Source organism: Parasteatoda tepidariorum, chromosome 2 (assembly GCF_982258835.1).
Source record: "Parasteatoda tepidariorum strain Cologne lab strain chromosome 2, Ptep-v5.0, whole genome shotgun sequence".
Lineage (NCBI taxonomy): Eukaryota > Metazoa > Arthropoda > Arachnida > Araneae > Theridiidae > Parasteatoda > Parasteatoda tepidariorum.
In genome coordinates this window covers 32,018,976-32,043,019 of record NC_141756.1, presented here as the reverse complement: position 1 = coordinate 32,043,019, position 24,044 = coordinate 32,018,976, and the positions used below count along the sequence as shown (strand labels likewise).

At 31.0% G+C, this 24,044-nt stretch overlaps 1 protein-coding gene and 1 long non-coding RNA gene across 2 annotated transcripts in view; both read right to left on the bottom strand.

The window, feature by feature from the left end:
- LOC107443270 (monocarboxylate transporter 9) overlaps positions 1-24,044 on the bottom strand; it is an 87,991-nt gene that overhangs the window by 49,593 nt on the left and 14,354 nt on the right. The window lies entirely within an intron of this gene.
- LOC147814917 (uncharacterized) lies at positions 4,892-5,955 on the bottom strand. The gene is made up of 2 exons (XR_015431341.1): positions 5,532-5,955; positions 4,892-5,462 (listed from the first exon to the last, which is right to left on the bottom strand). It is a non-coding gene; the product is annotated as an uncharacterized LOC147814917 (long non-coding RNA).

Genomic DNA, 24,044 nt, shown 5'->3' with positions numbered 1-24,044 from the left:
GTTTTTTAGTTTTATTCTAAAGTTTATGCAATTTAAGCTACTTTATTTTTTAAATTTGAGGTCTTAATTTTTGACTCAAAAATAAATTTTATCTTTAAAATATTTTTAATGTATTTTTCGTACTAACGTTATCTTGACAAGCTGTTAAGTAAAATAAAAATATTTTTATGGGTATAAATGACCCTTTGACCGGAAGCACAATCAATAAAAGACGTGCCCTCCAGTGAAATATGTTTCAACTCTCCGCAACTTAAACAAAAGTGCTAAATAAAAAAAATAGAACGATCCTATTTAGTAATTTGTGAATAAATGGGTCAAAAATATCCCAGTACAGCACTTTAGAAGTAAGCGTTTGAAAAATAGGAGCTAATTGCCTAAAATTTGTTCTTTGCCTAAAAGAGAAACGTTTTCTGCGATTAAAGAGGTGGATATAATTTGGAATAATCATTTTTATTTCCCATAAAGTTTTGATGATCGAGCACCACTATATGGGTTTAATGACTTTTAATGAAGAAGGAAGAAATTCTCTATAAGAATAAAAGAGACAAAGGCATAATATTTATTTATTTTTTGTTATTTTGAAATTTTATTTAAGATAAATATGCTTTATGGTATTTTTTTTCGCTTGCCAAAAATTAATTGCTCGATGTCTAAAATTGCCTTTCCTATGTAAGCAAAAGAAGAAAAAAAAATATCTACAAACTTTATTCATCCTATTAAAATAAACTTTCTAAAAGAATCATTAATAATTCCATTTTACTACTTTTTTTTAAAAAAAAATAAACTAATAAATAAATTCAACAAGCTTACGCTTCATTCCGGTCGAAGACGATGAACTTGCATGTTATGCAAGTTTAAAGAAATAAAACAAAGTATGTAGAACAACCATTTTGCTGTTAAAATTGAAATAGATAGGAATAAAAATATTTTTTTTATAAAATTATTATTTTTTATTTGTAGAATCAATGAGAAAAAACTCTATAAGTGTTAAGAATTTTCAAAAAAATAACTTAATTAAAAAAAACAAATTAATAAACAGCTAGGCATCCGATAATATACTATGATCAATTATTTATATCATTGATCTAGAGCACAGACATTCTAATACATTATTCGATATTGCATTAAGTAACTATGCAGAAATCAACACATATATAAATCTCATATCAAATCTTAAAATCTATAAATAAATAACTAAACAGCATTTGCTTCTTACGATTCCCGCTTTATGTTAACTTCTGTTTGTACTACATACTGACAACCCTGTAAAATGGTTTCCTTGCAACAATAGAATTGTTGCGAGGAAGACGAATTTACACTACAATACTGGTTTCATCCGCGTTTCATCAGTATACAGTATGCATAGTTACCCTCCTATCTCGCCTCACGCTTTTTTTAATTTTCCTATTGAAACATACATAGTAGCTGAAGAATATGTTTCTTAGTGGCTCCAAAAAAAAAAAAAAAATTCATCCGCCATGACAAATCGATTAACATACATAATATCTATCGTTATATATTAAGTGCCGCCGCCTCTGATTTTTGGTGTTCAACTTAACTTTAAATTTTTTTTTGCTGCACTAAAACTATAAAACTTCGAAAATTGAAGCTACGAAGATATGTAGAAAAATATACAGGTTACATCCGTTAGTAAATTTGAAAATTATTAAACGTTAAACTTGTAGTAAAAAATAACACGCAGGGCACTCTGCAGCTTACGCAAATAAAGATAGAGTTGAAATGTGATGGGATAAAAAGGTTATTATCATTTATGTGTTAGAAGAAAGTTTTTTTTTCTCTCTAAATTTAAAATTTTCCGAAAATTATTGCAACTGTAACTGATTTTTAAGAAATTTTCTGCCTACTTTCTTTAGCTTTACATTTTTTTATCCATGGTTGTGGAAAATGTTGTTTTTCTTCAAGACCTTCCTTTTATAAGTTCGCGCATGACTTGATGTCAGAAATAACTACGAAAAATGAACAAATAAAATAAATAAAAATAATAAAGCATGAGTTAGATGTTGCCAGATTTAAATCTTAACATTAATAACGTCATTTTCAAAAATATAGAAAAAAGAGGGGGAAGTAATGTTCAATTTGTAATAATATAATAATACAATAATAAAATAATATAAGGTTATTGTTATATATTGTTAACAATTAAAATTGCCTCAAAGGAAGGGGACAGATTTCAAATATTTTAATTAGACCTGTTGAAATATTTAAAAAAAAATTTTCTTCACATGACGCGGAAATTGGCTTATATGCTCTCATCAGACCTTAAAAATTTAAAAAGACTTCAAGTGCGTCAATTAGTGCAGGATATGAATACTTTAAGAAATCAAGCACAAAAACGTACTTTCTCTGATAAAGCATACTTTTTGGATGAAGATTTTTGACGCTAAAGAAATGGCGGTTATCCGGAAGTTAATTTCACTTATTGCATAATTTGAAATATTTTTATAACCATTTAAAGATTTCCCCATTTCTAGTTTCATTAGATGTCAGAATTAAAAATAAATTAAAAGAGATCAAAATAAACTCCGATCAAATTCCTAATAATAATATGATCGGACACATTACGTTCACCGACTTTAATGCCACTGAACTTTCGAAAACATTAAATGCTCAAAAATCGTGACGTCAAAAGCTGTTCTTAATGATAATTGCTTTTATTACCTCATAGCTAAGGTAATTTAAATGTCAATACGTTATTACCTCTCTAATAATTACTGATTCTAATAATTATTTGTTCAGCCTTAATTATACATTAAAATACATTATTCAAATGATGTAAACTATTAGACAAACTTCAAAAAAATTGTTTGCTTTTACTTTGATTTATTTCATGATTTTTTTTTTAAATAGAGAAATGTAATAAACTCTTATATATTGATGAATTACTAAATGAGTTCTTTACAATTTATGTTTATCAATAAATATGAGTTGTTGGTGTTTACACAGATTCTAAAAATAAAATATTGCACTCTTTTTGGAAATACTTTAAAACTAAAATATATAAGTAAGTTAAAATTGTGGTTACCTGATAAACATGTCCATTCATGACAAAAATTGGATTTGTTATTGCATGATTGACAGTGCAAAAATACTAAAAAATGACTTACAAACAAATCCGTTGTAATTATCTCCAAAAAACAAAAAAAAACATTTTATTTTCGATTGTTCTGTAATTTTTTCTTTTAGAATTTTAAATGTGAAATTGTATTAAGATGCAGATTGATTAACTTAAACTCGAATCGAGAAAATTCGCTAATTTAAAACTTATAATTTCCAGTGCTTTCAATTTCGGGCAGCTGTTTTCAATTTTTTAAACTAATTTCATAACTATAAATTTGTTCAACTTCTTGACTTTGAAAATAATATCATTCATAACTTTACCTGAAATTACTTTAGTTTTATTTTTTTACATATTTCTGAAACATCATTAATTAATTCAGTAAATCGATACTAATTATGTAATTGATTGTGTTATTTATCAATATGATATGTTAATCGTCATGCAGGTGAATTGTTCAGAGATAATAACTTCAAAAAATAATTTTTTATAATTTTTTTCCATTTATTTAAATAATTAAAAAAAATTGGATTCTAAGCTATACAAATTAAAGAAAATGATTAAAAGATTTTAATTCAGTGTAAACAAAACTTTGATTTGTAAATACTTTCAGATATATAACAAAAGACATAAAAATTATAATTGCCATTAATGGGCTTAAAAATTCGATTTCTTTTATAATTGGATCTATGTTTATCTAGACCTGAGTTCTTTCACACTTTCTTAAACTCAAAAATATTAAACCGTTTAAAGAAAGTTGTTTTTATAACTTCGTTATTTTGACTGACTTCATAACTTAAAATATTAGCCGCACAAATTAATTAGCATATTTAAGAATTGCTTCAAAAATGGATAACCCTGAATAATTTTTGATCCAATTATCTTATCAGATCTTCCCGCTCTAGGACTCTTCCTTAATGGCTCAAAAGGGTAACTTCAAATATGCTACGTACCTTTTTTTCGGTGGATTTAAATTTTTGACCCCCATAATATAAGGGGTAACTTCAATCCCTAAATATGGTCCCAATAATTTGTTCAGTTTAGCAGTCTAAATTTTAGAATCCTTATTGTTAGTTTTGTTTTTGCGCAACTTATCATATCTCGAGAACTTTTTAAACGAAGTTCGCTTATTCAAAGATAATTCCATGTAAAAAATAAGTTCAAGTAATTATTTATTATCTTATTTAACAATAATCGAAAAAATTTTAAATCGCAAAGTACACATTTTTTTTCTTAATTTTGGAGAATGTAATTTTATATGGCAAAACACTAAATGAGAGCAAAATCGGTCATTTTGTTTTAGAAAAATTGAATTTTAGGAAAGTCATATTTTTAAAATTTCGTTTCTCAGGAACAATTTGACCGATTTCGCTCATATTTTTAAAATTTCCTTGCAAAATTACGTTCTTTAAAATAAGATAAAAATTGTGTATCTTACAATTCAATTTTATTATTATTATTATTAAATAAAACAATAAAAATTAATAAATATTTACTAAAAATTATTTTTTGCATGAAATTATCTTTGGAAGAATAAACTTTATAACTGCGTGCAAAAAATTTTCAAATCACTTAAAAATTCTCGAGATATGGCTATATTCCCTGCGTTTTAGGGATTAGAAATCTAAATCCGTCAAAAAACTGCATGTTTATTCGGAGAAAGTACGTTTTTGTGTCCGGTTTTGTAACTTAAAATATCGTTTGCGCTAATAAATTAGAATCTTTAAAGTCACCCTTTTGAACTGTTAAGATAGAGTCCTAGAACATGAAAATCCAATCATTAGATCAAAAATTATTCAGGGTGGTCCGTTTATCTTTTTTTTTTGCGCACTGCATAAAACCATTTATTCATAACGTTCATTAAAAAGTTAATTAAATATCGTTTTTTTTCTTCAAACGATATCGCTCAGAGACATTTCTTTCGGGGCACACATTTCCCACAATTCCAGTCAAATCATAATCGAAAGTAAAAAGAAAGTTGTAACTAAAAAGTAAAAAAAAAAAAAAAAAAGACGATATTCATTTCACGTTTCGGGAAGACTAATTACTTCTGCGAATTAGCATACTTATTTATACATATGCAGCCGAGAATAAAAAATAAATAAAATAACGAGAGAAAAGAAATAAGATCAGCCCGTTGGCAACAGTGACAATTCGTAGAACGTCGCTGTCGATTGGGGTTAGTAATTCAGGCTAAAGAACAGAGAACGATTTCGTAAAATAATTCTCTTTTATAAAAGGTTGCTTTGTGTATCAGTACGAAGCAGGTATTCAGAATTAGAATGACTCTATTGGCTTTCATTCAATTTCAGGTGTGAGAAAAGTAAAGGTATGCAACATTTCTAAAATCCACAATATACAGTTCGAGCTCAAATAGAAGTTGTGTCTCACATCTTTTGTATTACCCATATTTTACAACATAAGATAAGTGAATAAATACAAATAAATATGTAACATCCAATAGTAAATATATACAAATTGTCAGCAATGATTACACTGCGTGATTACAATGAAAAGATCACTTCATTGAGCTAGATCCTTAAACATGTGATGTTAATGAAAAGTGCCCCTTTTTAAAATAAACCCTTTAGAAAAATGAACCATGTAAACAAAATTGACATATTTTTCTACAAATATGAATTTTAATTCAGAAGAAGTTTAATACTCCTTCGATTGGTCCAAACATGGAGCAAAAACAATGTAAAAGGCACAAATCATGTTCATTTCTTAAACGTTTTTCTTAAATTATTTAAAAAAGCGTATTTTTTTCAGGAATAATGAGAGATTTTAGAAAAATTGTGATAACACTTTTAAAAAAATATTTGCCAGATATTTGAAAAAAATCGTACTCAATAAATTAATCAAAATTATCTATAGAAAAGTTCAATTCATTGGATCAATAGTTTTGGGGATTAATTTTTTTGTAATAAAATTTATAGAAAAAAAAAACCACTTATGAGAATAAAAATGACCACTTAGAAGTACAGATGCAATGTACTGAGCTTTGTAGTATTTTAAAACGCATAAAATTCTTTTAAAGGAGCTAAAGTAAAAATTTTCTTAAAATTGTTAGAGTATGATTTTTAACTGTGAAATAAAAAAATATATTATTATTGGATGAAAAGCGACCTCTTCTTAATATTTTAAATTTTTTTTTCAGCCGAGGGGAAAAAAAAGGAAATCGGAGAGTTAACACATGCAATGGACTAACGTTCTGTGGTACCAGATATACATTTTTTGTCTGGTATGAGGGCAAAAAATTATTTTAGTCCCCAAACGAAAACCCTTAGTTAAATATTTTTATAACCGGCATTGAATAGCCAACCCAATTCTGAGTGTACGACTATCGATGTTCAACTCTGTATCTTTATAATTTTGAACCCAATCTAGAAGACAAGGGAACTCCCGAACAAAGCATTGGGACACCTACTAGCTTCCGTTGAGGTCTTTTTGATGGAACTAACCCGTAATTGCGTAACATTGAGAGGTAAACCACAAAACCCTTCCACGGTCAGCCGAACAGCAAGATGATTCTAATCTATGATCCGTATACAACTGAGGATATTTTATATCAGCAATGTGAAATTCGATGCGCATTTAATTCGTTTCTAACAGTCAACACTGGGATTCGAATGTGGGTTAATTTATTACTCCCTGATCCACCGTGACTCACATTAGTTAAATATTCGCACTTTGTTATTGATATTCATTAAATTAGCTGATAATTAACTTAAACCATATTTTTTTTAAGACAAATACTTTGCGGAAAATATTCGAAATTTGTGATCACAAATCGAGGAAAATAAACATAATTTTTAATAATTTTTTTTTCTGATAGCAGATTCGCCAAAATTCAGAGAAGTAAATGTTTTAGAACATTGTGCTTCTGCATTATCCGGAGATCAAAAACCTTTTCCAAGACACATGCAAGCAGCATGCTCATGCGTTGCATCACATGAACGAGTGTTTCTTTTAATATACGGAATTAAAAGGAAATTAGGCGGAAATATAGGCACGTCATGCTGATTCATTCGTTTTTAGCAGCGAACGTCGAACTCTTGAATTAAAAATACTTACTCGCAGCTGCGAGTAAATATCCGAGAAAAGTTACATTTGGAAAAGAAGATGCTTTGAAATTATTGTGACATTCATTAGAAGAAGAGAAGGGAAAAAACAGCGATCTTATCAACAAACAGTAAAAGAACGTCAGATTAGAGATTATGCACGTGCGAATAGCGGTTTCAAATGCCCCGAAATCAGAAGCATTCATTCTATGAAAATAAACTCTTCATCAAATGAATGTGTGGTAATTAAAAGAGGATATATTGTTCATTAGCAGATAAGCCGGACACGTGAAAACATTAAAATGACTTCTTTTTCATTCTTCATTCGAAAATATCAGACATCCATTACAAAAGACTGTGTTGAAATGGTCTTAAAAAAACAGTTGTCGTTTGTCATTTCGACACTTGCTGAGCTATTTATAAGCAGCCCACACAGTGAATAAGCTTTTAACGCAAAAAATTGCCTTCGGCGGAAAACTGATTGCAAGTACTATAGTTTCACATTTAAACATTTGAATCGTTTGCCGCAGTGGTTCCGAATTTTTTTTCGTCCTTAAAAAAAAACGAATTTTGTTTGACGCAATCGCAACTTAGTAAATGAAGTTTATTAGAAATTACGAACACATTAACCAAAGAAAGACTACTCATTATTTTGAAAATATTCTAATACGAAGAATTAAGAAGTCGGACAGTTTACCACACAGGCCTGAAGCGGCATCTAATCACGTTCTTAATTAATTTTAGGTGTTTGCCTTCGCTGAAAATGAATAAAATAAGGTGAATTATGGTTGTTTGTGTTCAAACGAAAAGGAGCTATTATAAAAGTTGAGAATGGTTATCAGAGAAGCATATTTCGTTAAGATTGGATTTAGATTTCTTTTACTTTGATTTGGATAGTCCGAGCGGTAATTCTAATACAATTTTATTAATAAATGTATATCTCATTTCATTATTTATTAAATACATAGCTGCTTTTCCTTTCCATCATTTTCTTGAATAATTTCATACAAATAACCAAAACAAGTAAATAAATAACGGATTACTCATGAGCTATAAATATAATTTCAGGCATCAGAAATTTTAATCTCTAAGACATGAACGAAAAGTGCAATCCCATAAAAAGCTCAGCCTTTAGACCAGAAAATGAAGCCCCTGCCCAAGTTTTGCCAGGCGAAGACTAAACCTACCGCTCAGACAAATTATTGAAAACCATCTTTTAGAAATAGGCTGATTTAACCTTCTTCATCAATAAAGCCTTGAAAGGTTTTATTTCATCCATATATATTAATAAAAATAAGTTATTTAGCAAAGAGTTATTTAGAAAATTTTTGATGTGGAACGTTGTTAAAACGTGCCTAGTAGGCTTAGTATGTATTTGAAAACATTTATCGATCCCGATCATTTCAATCGTTTCACATTAAACCTAAAAAATCGATTCTTTCTTTCCTTCAATTAGAGTTCAATAGACTTTGAGAACACGTTCCAATTGGTAAAAAAAGAAAGAAAAAAAGATACAACTCTTTTCGGTCAGATATTTCTATTATCTTTAGAATACGAAAATCCATATTTGGAAATAAGTCAGTTAATTCAAATGACTAGATGCAAGCAAATGGTCAACATCACGACATATTCCACTCAAATGCACCTCTTCACTTCATCGAAAGGAGACACTGCATTTGTTTTTAAAAATGATTAATTTCATTTTCTGCGACGTTGCCTGTTGTTACCTTTTATCTTCCCCTCTAAACAGTTGGCGAAACGTTTGGGACGTCGCCAACTGTCCTTCCCTATATCGAAATTCTAACCTCAAAAAAAATTTTTTATTTCTTTCTTTCTTAATAAGAGTTCTTCGACCCCTTTTTTACGGAAATCTCTGAAAAAGCATTGATTTCACACATCGTGATGCGCATTATTTCAGTTTAAGGGCTTACTTGTAATTATTACATTACTAATCCATAATAAATCATTTATATTCAATATTCAATTTAATATGGTTTACTGTGATTATCTTTAATCCATGATTACTTTTTATTATTTTCAGAATAGCGGAAATTCTAACTGGCTACAATAAGGGTTGTGAGATCGGAATCGAGTATATTTTACTCAGATGATACATGTTCTTGTTTCTGTTTTTGTAACTCAAATTATCGTCTGCTCTAATATTTAAAATTTATATCTAGTTACACTTAAACTGTATCGTAGTATGTGTAAATTCGATCATTATATCAAAAGTTCTAAAAGTTTATTTATTTTATTTATCATTATTATTTTTCAAGCATTAATAAAATATATCTCTTTAATGCACTTATATCTATAGATATTTTTTTTTAAAAAAAGATAGATAGTTTTTCGTATTTGACAGAAGTATAGCCTTGACTTTAAGTTCGTGGAACAATGTTTGGCATCTTGGATTCAATTCTATGGCTTAGGAATGACATTTCGTGACATGGCAATGGTTTTTCTTTAGGTGTTCTGATTGTGTCCAGCCCACTCTTCCATCGATTCCGCTAATATTGATGAAAGCTTTGATTAAGATGAAGAATGCATAAACAATTTAAGAAGAGAGCATTCAGGTGTCGTACCTTCGACATTTCTAAACCTACAAAAATCTACACGTTGAATCATTAAATATTCATTATTTTATAGATTATGGATTTCGTCTCCATACAGAAAAGCGGTTGGAACATTTTTAAAATCTCACATAAAACAGTATAAAGACTTATTTTATTTTACACATTGAATGTTGAATGCAAAAGTTCGATAGGATTATTGAAGATGTTTGAGTGTCTTTTAAACACAATTTTGTGCGATATATTTCACGATTATAAGGATATCGTTTGCCGTAGCACTTTTTGTAACTTGTAATAAACCTTTAAGTTCACCCTACAAAGGCATTAATCGTTGTTTGTAGCCAATATTGGAATGTTGGAATCCTTTATCCATTATGACGCCGCTTGGAACCACTCATTCTAAATACATTGAAATACGTACCACTAGAAATACAAAACTAATTGCTGCAAACATTTAGTCTTTCTTAGCAACCATTATTCTTCAAGCAACATAAAGATAAAATGCATACTATCAACGGGAATTTCGAAGATAGTGTATTCTAAACACAGAAATGTACAGTCGTTGTTGCTGTTGTGTTGTTTTAGCTCAAAAGAATATTCGTGCACGTGAAGTTACGCTAAACATTCCAACGAACATTTGAGCGTAACAATAACAGCACTTCTTAACGAGGCGACTCAGGTTCGAACCCCAACTCTGCTTATGGTTCGCCCCAACCTCAGTAATCATAGAGGAGAGCTTTTTTTCATCGGTTTAGTTTCCTTAAATACTTCGTAATAGTTATTAGGATCAAACTAGGATAGTTATTAAGATCAAACTGAGGAATCAATCACTTGATTTAAAATTTAGAATGTTTTATAACAAGCTTTTGTAATTAGATCATATAATAAACATTGAATCGTGTAATTGTGGCTAAAATAAATTTTTAATCTCTCTGTTTCAGTAAAAGGAAATAGGATATCGTAGGAAAAAGTAATCCTTTAATTATAAATAGCAAGTTTAACATTAATGTTAATGATCAAGGGAAAAAAATGAACTCGGAAAAGCTTCATTAAATTGCCTTTCTACTGAATGAATGCGAAATGAATCAAAAATCTTTCTCAGGAAATCTAGTCTAGCACTTGGCAACACCGTCTAAACAATGTGAAAATACAAGATGGGAAATTATTTCTCGAGAAAATAAAGAACAGCGTCCTCTCTGATTTTGCGTAATCCCCTTCCCACCCCAAACCTTTTCCTAGAACGACAACTTTTTAAATTGAAACACTTCCAAGATATTGAGCAATTTCAGACGTCTTTTTTCCTTGTTTCCTTTCCCTGCCTCCCTTTTCCAAAAAGATCGAGAACACGAACTGAAGTCAGTGTGGCATTAAATTTTAGGCGAGATTAACTGTGCATTTTGTAAAATTTCTATAATGGTCTACTATGTTTACGTCCTTCTATGTTTAAGTTTAACTAGGACTCCTGAGAACAAAATAGCTTGTAACTATAGAGCAAAGCGCTATAGAACAAAGTATAAAGCAATGAGAAGAGGTTTGTCCGGTAAACGCCGTATGCGATATATATATATATATATATATATATATATATATATATATATATATATATATATATATATATATATATATATATATATATATCCAAAAGGTTTGTGTTTCTTAACACTTGTGCATATTTTTTTTCTGATGATTTTTCATGCAGAATAAGAAAGTTTTATAACCAAGAAAAATATAAAAGCATAATTTGTTAAATGTGTTAATTTAGTATTGTAAACATAAGGGACAAAATCGTAACAAAAACATAAACTGCTTTCAGTGTAATTTTTTTTTTTAAAACAGGAACTTCGCATATGGGTTTTGCTGCATTTCTAAAATCGTATTCAAAGATACAGCTGTGAGAAGCTGCACACCATGGGGCGTAAATTAATACATAAGTGAGGAAAAATATATCATCCGGCCGCATGGTCTTCATAAAAATCAAATTGACTTATTAATGAAGTCAATCATAGTGGAGGGGCCGGGATAGCCTGGTCGGTAGCGCGCTGGGCCCATGGTTCATGGGTTCAATCCCCGCTGGCCGAAGACTCCCCGTGTAGTAAATGGTGACTGATGTACGTTAAAGCTGTCGAGTTGCAAAGTCCTTCATGTTCCCATAACAAATCAATACCTCTGGGGGTACTGATCCAGGAGTTTCCTTGTCTTCTGGATTGGATTAAAAATTACAAGGCAACGGCGTTGAACATTAGTAGTCGTAAACCCAAAAATTGGGTTGGCTGTTCATCGACGGATATAAAATAAAAAAATCATAGTGGTGGTGTAACTACATTTAAAATGGTATTGATAAAACAATTCATTCTTCAGATTTAACTGAAAGGAATGCCTTTGGTTCAGGAATCGTCGACACAGAAATTGTCCTTTATTATTTTAACCGTTTCAGAACCAGGGTAAAGAGTGTTTCCCATGGCCGAATTTATAAGTACTAAAGAGTACGTATGAGTACTAATACGAGATATTATACAAAAGTACCGTATTGAGATCATATCCGTGAGATTTTGATCCGCTAGAATCAGAAGGACTCATTTCTTATGTGATACTGTGGGCCGTGAAGGGATAATCGCGCAATCACGTATATGTCATTATGGTTGGCATGGGGTTAAACTAAATTGCGGCTTCACTGTGATCGACCTCGATAATGATACAAGCATTAGCTGATTTGATTTATTTTTTTAACCGTCTTTGAACAGCCGATCCAATTTTAAGTTCACGACTACCAATGCTCAACTCTGTAGCCTTGTGATTTTGAGCCCAATCCAGAAGACAAGGGAACTCATGGATTAACTATTGAGAGAAATTTGCCTTCGAGGAACACTTTTTGGTGGAACTAACCCACATTTGTGTAACATAGAGAGGAAAACCGCGAAAACCTCCCACTGTTAGCTTGGCGGCAAGGGGACTCTATTCCACGATTCATCTACCACTGAGGATATTTAACGGCAGGACTGTGGTCAGTGCGAGCCGGGTGGGGAATCCGTATAGACCAGTTATCGCCGCAATTTGAACCCGGATAGCTTCATTGGGAAGGGAGAGCTTTATCTCCTGATCCACCACGACTCTAGTATTAATTAACTGTACAAAATAGATTTATTCCACTACAACTGCAGCGATCAATAGATATGATGGAATTATGATGGACTGAATTTTTCGTTTCTTTATATTGACCGTTCTTTACGAGATTTTTTAGACATTGAAAACAAACTAAGAAATGTCAAGTGTAAAGAATTTATTTTTATGAAAACAATAATATGTGAGTAACGATGAATCGATTGATTCGAAGGATTCCTCTGAAATGGGAATGAATAAAACAACGGAAAAATATCTTTGAAAGCGCGAGTACAGATGATTCCAACATCCCTCAACTACCTGTGAGGAAAGAGAGAGGGAGGAAGGAAGGAAGAATATCAGGAAACAACTCCCCCCTTCTTGCATGGAATGTCTTTCGTCCTGGGATTGCTCAAGGTCAAGAGCGCGCCTTAGTAACCGACAAATATCGACTGATAAATCTCTCTTTTATAGCATGTCTTCATTTTCTGTCTCTACTACAAAGTTTAGAAATAAGAACCTTTTTAAGATTATAATTCCGTACTAATGGGGCTAATAATAGGCTTAAATATTCTGTTTCTTTTTTCTCCTTCCTTTTTTTAACGTTAGTTAGATAACATCTGCACATGAAAGGCAATAAAAATTTAAACTGCTGGTAAAAGGGCATTCACTGAGCTTTCCCAGATACTGACGAGTTTCACTAACAACTTAGTGGTAAATTATCAGACCTTGAGTTGGTAATTGAACTCCAACTCATACTTGCTTAAAATTTTCATAAATTAAAATAATAAATTCAAAAAAATATGTTTATACAAAATATTGCAATTGTAAAAAGTCATTATAAGATGATCAATATTTCATAGTGGCTCTGGGATCACAGGGTATACTTCATATCAGCACTGAGACTGTTGTTAGTCAGAAAAAAGTATACGAATTAATCATTTATGCCCTGGATTCGAACCTAGATTAGCTCTTCAGAAAATAAGCTCTCTAGCTCGTAAGTTAACCTGGATAAACAATATTTTTGAAAACATTTCGCCAAGGACAGTGGCGTCACCATTTTTGTCAATTATAGCATCTAGAAACAAGATTAGAAAAATGGTTTTCATTGTTATAATGCAAGGACTGTCTCTCTAATAACATTTTTAGTGGATTTGAAAACTATGTATTATGAAGTCAAGTAGTTTAATAGGGTGTAAAAATTGTTTTATTTGACAATTTCATTTTTTTAAAAATTTAATTAAAAAAAAAATAAGAGTCAACATTTATCTGATATTTTCGAAATAATACGTTTTATAATTGTGCGATTTTTTTTTTCTACAGTGCTATTCGTTTTACAGAAAGAAAAAAAGTAAAATGAATATTAAAAGGGATAAAACTATCCATTGGCGAAAAAATTTGGAGCTATATTTCTAGATTGTGGCTACTTTTTTGACGGTTCAAAACACAAATCTATTTAAAAAAAATTTGCAAGTTCATTTAGAAAAAGAATGCTTTTATGAATGATTTCATTAAATAATAATTAATCTTCAATAATTAGTATTAATTAATTAATATATTAACCTTTAATGCTCCGGAAGTATCCAAAATATCTTTTCACACGAAAAAAAAGAAAGCAGGTGCTCAACATTCAGTAAAAATCGTTAAATAAAAATTATAACAATTATTAAATAGTCAATGTACGAACCGTGTACCCAAACTCAATTAAAATATGATGAGTCATAGTCAGTAAAACGATCATTTTTAAATAAAAATTCTCGGTTTGACTAGCGTCTAAAAACAGCTCATTCCCAAATTATCCAAGCACTATGCGTATTTATGTTTTTCTTCCGAAGAAACTAAAATATACACCAATATAGTATATACTTTGAAAGTGATATTCTCCCTCGTAATAATGGTTTCTCTGCCAAATGAGTGGAGCCGCAGGGAAAAAGTTCCTACAGGGTTGTTACAGCCGGTTATTTAATCCTATCTATTTCTTTATTTGAACAACTTTTCGATGGTTATTCAAGAGTGTGTCTTTTCCAAAGCGGTGTCACAATATGCTGTATATTTGGCGAATACCTGGAGGCCAATCTCGCTGGCGGTGGTTTGGAATTCCCTGAAAAGTAGTTCTTAAAAATTCAGGGTCGCAGATCAACGTTATACTTTCCTTTTGTTGTGGTTTTGCGGTGTTTCAACACATAAATTAACCTCCTAAAAGTTCAAAGTCATTCTTTATAAAGTTGCTGAGAACAGGAAGACAAGAAGAATATTTTATTAACAGTATTAAGAAAAGGTTTATTGATCTATAAGGGAATTATTAAATGATTATGATGCAGTATAATTTGGTTATGTTTGCATTAATATTATTCGCACAATAAAATGCGCCTTTTCACTATTTAAATCAAATTAAATATATTGTTCGTTCTCCTAGCATTTTAAAACAATAAATTACGTCATTATTTCAAATAAATTTAAATGAATGTCTCGAGCCTTGAACATGTTAGTTTTGAATAAATCTAATATTATAAGAAGTCTAGTGAACAATTTATTCAAAGGGCTGAAATTTATCAAGTTCGATCTGCATGATCAACTTCACGTTTCTCTATAAAATATAAAAATGCAACGGTTAAAAGGCCTCAATCTTAAATACAAACGAAATATTTGACCTTTTATTCGACAGGACACAGTGCGTTAAATAGTATCAGAACCTTTCTTTCATATATATGTATAAATGTATATAAGATACCAAAACATATTAAAAAAAATTTTAATTCTTGCAAAATTAAATATTTCGTAGAGGTTCAAAACTTTTAAAAATATCTTTTTTTTTTAAATAGTGAACACCATTACGCAAAAAATTAAGAGCACAAAAATGAGTTAAAATGTACTACTTGCAACTACATACTTTTGTAAGTGAACTAAACTCAGAAATATATTTGGAAATTAATTTTACTTTTTAAACTTTTAAAAAAAAAATCTTTAAAAATAAAAATAATTTGATTTTTTTTCCTCATAACTTTAGTACATAGACAATTTTAAGTCTCTAGCTGCAACAGAACTGCAAATATCTTACGCGGAAACTCAAAATAAATCCTTATGAAAAAAATGAGTTTTAAGTTCGTTGATTGGTCGGATTCGGCGAATACGTGCTTTAGAAAATAATATTAATAATAATTCAAGTTTTTCATTATTGTGATGGGCATTCTTATTGAACAGAAAAATCATAGAATGAGACCAAAAAAGAAGATCCGGAAATGCTCCACATTCATCAGCTGAAAATTAATAAAGGATTGTAATGGTATTTTCCCGTAAATTGTTTATTGATCCTTTATTAATGTTACTTGTCAATTATATTTAATTATCATTCATTCTTACTGGGTGTTATTATGCTTCTTCTTATGGTTGTTATTCAAAATATTAACAATAAAAGTGGTGTATTTTTGTTATGTTTTAAAGTAATTCTGCGCTATTACTTCATTGCGCAACTATTTGAGATAAAATTTTTACAACTATTAATTATAATTGCCTTTTTACCATTGTCAAACGGTTTAATTATCAGTATAAGGTAACTAGTTTATATTTACTTTTTAATAAGGTGAGCTTAGTTTTATATAAAATTCGTTATAAAAGTATACCAAGATGACTTACGAGACTAAAAAAAAATGAATACAAAATTACTAATTATAAAACAATATAAAGATTTGCCCTTACGTCCTATAGCTAAATAAACATAGTAAAAAATATTTAAAAGCAAGTTTTAATAGTGATTAAAAATTTATTTTAAAAATTTAAAAAGAAAAGTTTGTGGATAAATTTACGATTGGGCAACCCTCTTATGTTCGGCGATTATTTTTCACACCAAGATCGGCGTAAAAAAGTAATTGATTTTTGTTATGTTTTGTTACATATTTCTTAAAACAACTACAGCGCATTTGAACGTTTAATACCAATGTTATTTAATGAAACAAAATTGTAATTTTGTTTTCAAATATCATGGACATAACGAGGGTTTTCGAAAAATTGAACAAAATTTCACTCAATTCTATTAATTACCATATTCTACTATAGTCAAACTTTTATACTAATAAAAGCTAAATCTGTAGAATACAATAAAATGTTTAAGATCTTTAAAATATAATTTTTATTTTATTTTAATGTAACAGTTTGTTAATTGTTAAGAAATTAAAATAATTTGGATAATTCCAATTCGAAAAGAAGTGAAGTGATTATGCCTAACGATGTGATTTAAATCAGATTTAATTGGATACCGGTAAGCGACGTCACGCAAATGTGTAAAACCTGATTAGCATCTGATTCGACAAATGCCACGGTTTACTTACGATGACGTCGCTTGCAGGCATCCAATTGCCGAACTATTGTAGGAATTATCGTACAATTGCCGATCATCAATGAAGGTTTTTTTTCTCTTACGAATTCGAGTAACAGTTTTTTTTCTTCTTGTTTTTTCGTTTCCTTTCTCTTTGTTTATTAAAAAATCGAGGAGTTGATTTAAATATAAACGGAAATTGAAAAATAAGACTTGAAATAGTTGTTTTGGACATTAATCTGTTATGTCATTCCAATGTTTATTTACATCTCTATAGACATGACAATAACATAACAGACTTACTTCGTCACTTATTTGTACGCAAAAATTTTTCATAATCATGCAGGATAATGATTTTATCAGAACTTTTGAATGTTTATGAGTCAAATATCAACTTTTGTTGACTGAAAATTTTTGATTTGAAGCTCTAAACAAATGATATTTTAAATCACGAGTGCTTTAGTTTCACATAATTAATATACATTTTTTTACATCTCACTTTTTATAACAAAAACCTACTAAAAATGATAAAGCATTTCTTGAATTAAATTTTTGCGGTGAAGTTGAAATCGTTGAGTGTGAGATATTATCATTGCCTTTCAGTGCCTTACACTTTTTAAGATTTTCGTTTCTAAATTTAAATTTTCAATTTCGGAAAAGAAAACAGTATTTCCAACCATTAACTTGATTTTAATTAATGGTTGGAACCGAATAATTAAATTTTATTCTAAAAAGGAGGCAAGTCTTAGATTTAATTTAACATCTGGTTAAAAAAGGGATGATGTTGGGCCTTTAAATTTATTGAAAGTAATTATTTTAGCAATATTGGATGAGTTTGAAAGCTTGTAATAAAAATAAAAGTATTTGTTTGTAATAAAAGTCCGCAATATTCAATAGATTATCACATGAATTCCAAGAAGTCTATAACAGCAATTAATGCAATCCTTTGAACTCAAGTAAAGAGTAAAGAATGAAAAAGAATGCAGTCGATCCCCGCTATAATGAAGCTGAATTATAGTGAACACTCGGTTGTAACGAACTTTCCTAATGGTCCCTTCTGATCTCCCAAACAACCGTTATTTTACACACTTATAGTGGACAGCTAAAAGATTAGTAGGTAGTTTATGGTGGAATTTAATTTTATACCCTCTTTTTTTTTTTGGTTTTATTTATTTTCTTTACTTATTTTATTACTACTCCAACTTTTAATTAGCAGAAGTTGCAATTACAAATGCAAGCATTTCTTTACATTGTATCAAATCGTACTCTAGTATTCTCTTAATTTTTAAATCAGGGCAAAAGTTATTGAGCAGCTCCCCATATATTGAAGAAGGAGAACTTTTTTTTCGAATGTAAAATCGACATTAAATATTCTGATTTTTCTTTTTTCAACTCGTAGAAAAAGTAAATTCTTTACCAATTGTTGATACAAAAATTAATGAACTATAACTAAACTCGAATTACAGTCAATCGAAAGTTATCGATTTCTTTCTTAGAATGTAAAAATGCATTGTATTTCTTCTTAAATAATTGATTTATTATCCATTTAATGAGTTAATAATTTATAGATAAATTATGAACTATCGTAATCACTATTTCCAGCAATACCTTTGTATTATGTTAAAAAGTGATTTTTAAAGAATTTGAATACAGGGAATTACAGTTTATAATGGCTGGGTCCACAGACAACTCGTTATAACGGGGTTCTATTAGTCAAAATTGCAGGTGTTCTATCTCCTCCCTATATCCATAATCAGTGTACATGCTATCTTATTCATTTTGAGGAGACTGAAAACTGAATGAACTCTTCAAAACGACTAAATTGCCCTCTCTCATAAAATGGAAGATTCCAAAGTGATGAAAATTCATTTACTTGTTCTTCGAAATGAATGAGCTCGATCATCTTTATGCAATTAAAGCCATCAGCCACTTCATTTTCTTCTTCTTCTTATAGAGTTTATTAGCATAAAATTACACGAAGAGCCCCCTAAGGCCGTTTTCTGACCATGCAACTTTTTCACGTGCGGCTTTCGAACACCCCTTTACGCTCTCACCTGTGGATGACTCATCATTCAGGTTATTTTCAAGGGCATCGCCTGTCAATTTCAAGGTCAACGCCCCTTTGTCAGAAGATGAAGCCCCCTGGACAATTTATTTGATACATCTACACTACAGTGTGAAATGGATGGCACAGTCTTCTCAGATTATAACACAAATATTACCTGAAATCTGTTCTTATTCTTGATAAGCTCTTTTTTTTGTTGTTTTAATCAAAATACAGGATGACACAGAATAACAAGAAATTTTTAAGTATTGCACTAACACTTTTTTTGTTGATGAAACTGAATGCATGCAGTATGCCACTTGTGTCTTTATAACAAAATGTCACAAACTAATTTTTCTTGAAGATAACACCAGATCGACTTCGAGTCAGCATGTGACATTTATTTTTAATATATATATATTCGTCATTGAACAGCCGACCCAAATTTGGGTTTATGACTACTGATGTTCAACTCCGTAGCCTTGTAATTCTGAAATAATCCAGAAGACAATGGATCCTGGATCAGTACCCCCAGAGGTATTGATTTGTTACGGGAACATGGAGAACTTTGCGACTCGGCAGATTTATCGTGCATCAGTCACCATTTATTACACGGGGAGTCTCCGGCTGGCGGGGATCGAATCAGCGAACTCATGGACATGGGCCCAGTGCCCTACCAACCATTTCTTCAAGATGATATTGGAATATGTGTGAGATGCACGAACCATCATACAGTTTTCATTAGAATTTGGACGCAAACAGGGCACAGATCTTTTCGATTGTATCTCCAACAAAGTAAAGAGATAGTTTGCGATATTCTGTTATGAAAACAAAAATAGCATTCTTTCTGTATACGGTCACTTTTTTCAATAAAGTTTGTATGTACAAATGACGTTACTTTAAAATTTGCTGTTCTCCTACGTCAGCTTTAACCCTAGAAACCTTTAATTAACCAATTTTATCTCCATTATTTTAAATTGAAATGGTACATGCTTCTTTTTTGAAGTCTCTAAGTTTGAACTCGTTCATTACAAAACCTAGATTTTGTATTTATAAATTTTTTACAGCAATAAACAAGTAAATAAAATTAAAAAAATAAATATCGATTCACTTTTCTTCGATATAAAACAAGAAAAACGTAACACATTGAACTATCATTGTTTTTTTTTTCTTCTTTTTTTTTAAATTCAAAATTAAACGAAGAATTTACAACTTTTTTTAAAGATATTAACTTTTCTAAATATAAAAGAATGTCAAAAAAAGAAAGCATACATTAACACATTAAAATTTTACATTATTCATTGTTTATTCTATGTTATTGATTAGGCTTAAGATTAAGCGATTTCCCCACCCTCCACAGTTTTCCCCACTTTGTTATCATGGTTACAGAAAATCTCACTTATTTCCACGGTAGTATATTTCACTAAGAAGTGAATATATATGTACTGGCGTGGGGGAAAAAGAAAGATTTAATTATATTATTATAGTAATGGAGAAGGGGAGAGTGGAGTGGAGAAACCTATTTCTTGAGATGTCTATTCTATTTAAAATGAGTGCAAAATAATTAGATTAGGAATCGCGTAATATTCCTCTAGATATCGAATCTGAAATTGCGAAGCAATAATCAGGTGTCCACGCGTCCCGGTCGCCATGATGTCTAATATTTTGGTAAATTTACAAAAAAAAAGACAATACATTTTTATTAAGGGTTTGATCCTAGAAATATAGCTTATTTGGACTATTAACTTATTTTTATGACTATTAATACGAAGCACTCGACAAACTCTTCATAAAATAGTTCTGATGTCTGCACTCAAAGCCTCATGAAATTGCAATCAATTTGGGTGACTTTTCTTTTGGGCTAAATTTCATGGGTGGCTAAATTTTTGTAGCATCATTCAAAAATGTTTTCCCCACTAAAGTTTAAAATTTTAATTTTAACATAAGCATTTTCTCTTTAAGGACTGTGAATCAAATATAAAAGTTAAGTTTTATTATTTAATAGACAAAAAGTAAGGATTTAGATGTATGCTTCATCATTCTCTTTCATCAAAATTTTAAATATATTTGAAGATAATAGCTCCTTGAGCATATAATAAACTGCCTCCTCTTCTTCTTCCAAGACACTACAGCCTGTGACAGGTCAAAGCCGCCATCCCGAGAAGTCCGTGCTATCTTGTCCTATCCGCAGCAAGGCTCTTCCAGTTTCCCTTATTTACAATATAAAAATCCCTCTCCACCGAGTCTAGGCACCTAATTTATGGAATAAAGTGGCTCTATTGAATAAAAATTTCTGTTTAAACGAGTCACGGAAAAACAAGCTCATTAAGAAAAAGCCCAGGAAAAATAAGAATATAAAAGCACTTTATTAACTATTACATACATTTAACGTCCAACTCCATTCGACCGTTGAACCAGAATTTAATGTTATTAAATAATTATTCGAAAGTAATTAAATAGTTTTTAAAAATAATTTGAGGGGGAGGAACCCTCTCATATTAAGTTGAAGACAACTATGACAACAATAAACTTAAACATTTATTTAACAACCGAACATAACAAGCTAAAAACAGAAACATAAAAATTAAGTAAGACTGTGTGGGATAGAGACTGAGTAAAGTTCGAAGCTTCTTAAATACTGAGGCAGTTCCAAGGTTGCCGATCGTGTGTTTGTAATCCCGTTGATTCTTTTGGCGCCTACGCACCATGCCTGGCGCCACATCACTCCCCACCGGAGTTTCATAGTCGTCAGATTCTGAAACGAACTCTTCTACCATACCGAGTAACGTACTTCTTTGGGTCCGGTACCTTTTCTGGCAAAGGAGACTCGGTAGTTGTAGTTGAAGAAAGGTCAGACTGGCAAGGAGAATCATCGTGGAATAAAGTATGGGGCTCGTCCACTGGCAAATACGCTGGTTTCAACCTGTCAATAGAAATCCACTTTTTCTTCGTAGAGATCTGCAAAAGATAGATTTTAGATTTTTTCTTAAGAACTGAATATGGACCATCATACGGAGGTTGTAATGGTCTCCGTACGGCGTCATGTCGCACGAACACATGCGTACAAGTCTGAAGATCTTTTGGTACATAAACGACTCGTTTGTCATGCCAAACAGAAGCTACAGGCTTGACCTCACTAAATGCCTTACGCAACTGGGAAATCAATTCAGACTGCGAGATGTCATTTCCCGAGTTAGTAAAGAACTCTCCGGGAACTCTCAATGTTTGCCCATAGACTAACTCAGCAGAAGAGAAGTTCCAATCCTTCCGAACAGCAGTCCTCAAACCCAGGAGAACTAGTGGCAAATTATCAAGCCAAGAATCTGTAGTATAGCACATAAGGGCTGCTTTTAATGTTCTATGAACACGTTCAATCATCCCATTGGCTTTAGGATTGTATGCAGTCGTACGAATAATTTCAACACCCAGAATTTGTGCTAATTTCTTGAAAGTGAAGGAATCCAGTTGTCTTCCCTGATCATTTGAAATTCTAACAGGAGCACCAAACCGTGAAACCCAATCAAAAATCACTGCTCGTGCTACTGTATTTGCCGTGATATCTTGTAGAGGTACCACCTCAACCCATCGTGTAAACCGATCAATTAAAGTTAAGCAGTACTTATATCCTCGACACACCGGTAATGGGCCAATCAGGTCCAAATGCACGTGCTGGAACCTAGCATTAGGCACAGGAATTTTACCCAATGGTGATATAACGTGTCGATGTATTTTAGCCTTTTGGCAACTTAAACAAGTGCGACACCACTGAACAATGTCTTTTCGAATTGAAGGCCAAACATATGTACTACATAACTGTCTTAAAGTAGATCGGGCACTGATGTGTGCAAGATTATGTACAGAATCGAAAATCATTTTTCGAAATTTCATGGGTACATACAAACGAGCACTAGGTTGGGAGACATCAAAATACAAATTTACATCAGAATTAGGCAAAACAATTAATTTAAATTTAAGATTAGTAACATCTGGATTTTTTAAATATACCTGCAATTCCTCATCAGTCAACTGCTCAGCTGCAATTTGCACATAATCAATTTTGTCAGGAAAAGCAATTTCTTCTACCCTTGACAAAGCGTCTGCCACTAAGTTTTCTGCGCCTGCTAAATATCGTAAGTCACAAGTAAACTGTGATATAAATTCTAATTGTCGTAAACGTCTAGGAGAGCACTTTTCAAAACTTTGGGCAAAGGCGTGTGTCAAAGGTTTGTGATCAGTTATAACATGAAATACCCTTCCTTCCAACATATAACGAAAATGAATTATTGACAAATAAATCGCCAAAAGTTCTTTGTCATAAACAGAATATTTAACTTGGGCATTATTTAACTTTTTGGAGAAAAAGGATAAAGGTATATAACCAGATCCAGTTTTTTCATGTAAGGCACCTGCTACTGCAATGTCACTAGCGTCCGTAAACAGCACTAACTGGCAATCAGGTGCCGGGTGAGATAGCTGAGTAATGTTTACAATACTTTCTTTGCATTTTTCGAAAGAATTTTCTAACTCTGCAGTCCAGTTAATAGTTTTACTATCGCCTTTTTTACTACCCCCAAGTAAAGCGTTTAACGGGGCATGCAATTCTGCCGCTTTGGGAATAAATCTCCTATAGAAATTTAAACACCCAAGAAACCTGCGTAAATCTTTTAGAGTTTTGGGTTTAGAATAGTTAACAATTGCATCTACTTTATGTGGTAAGGGTTTAACACCATGCTCATTTACTAAATGTCCAAGGAAGGGTACTTCAAAAGATCCAAAAATACACTTAGAAGCATTAATTGTTAAACCATACTGTTTTAAACGTTCAAATATTAAACGTAAGTGATACAAATGTTCAGTCTCGTTAGCACTTGCCACGAGAATA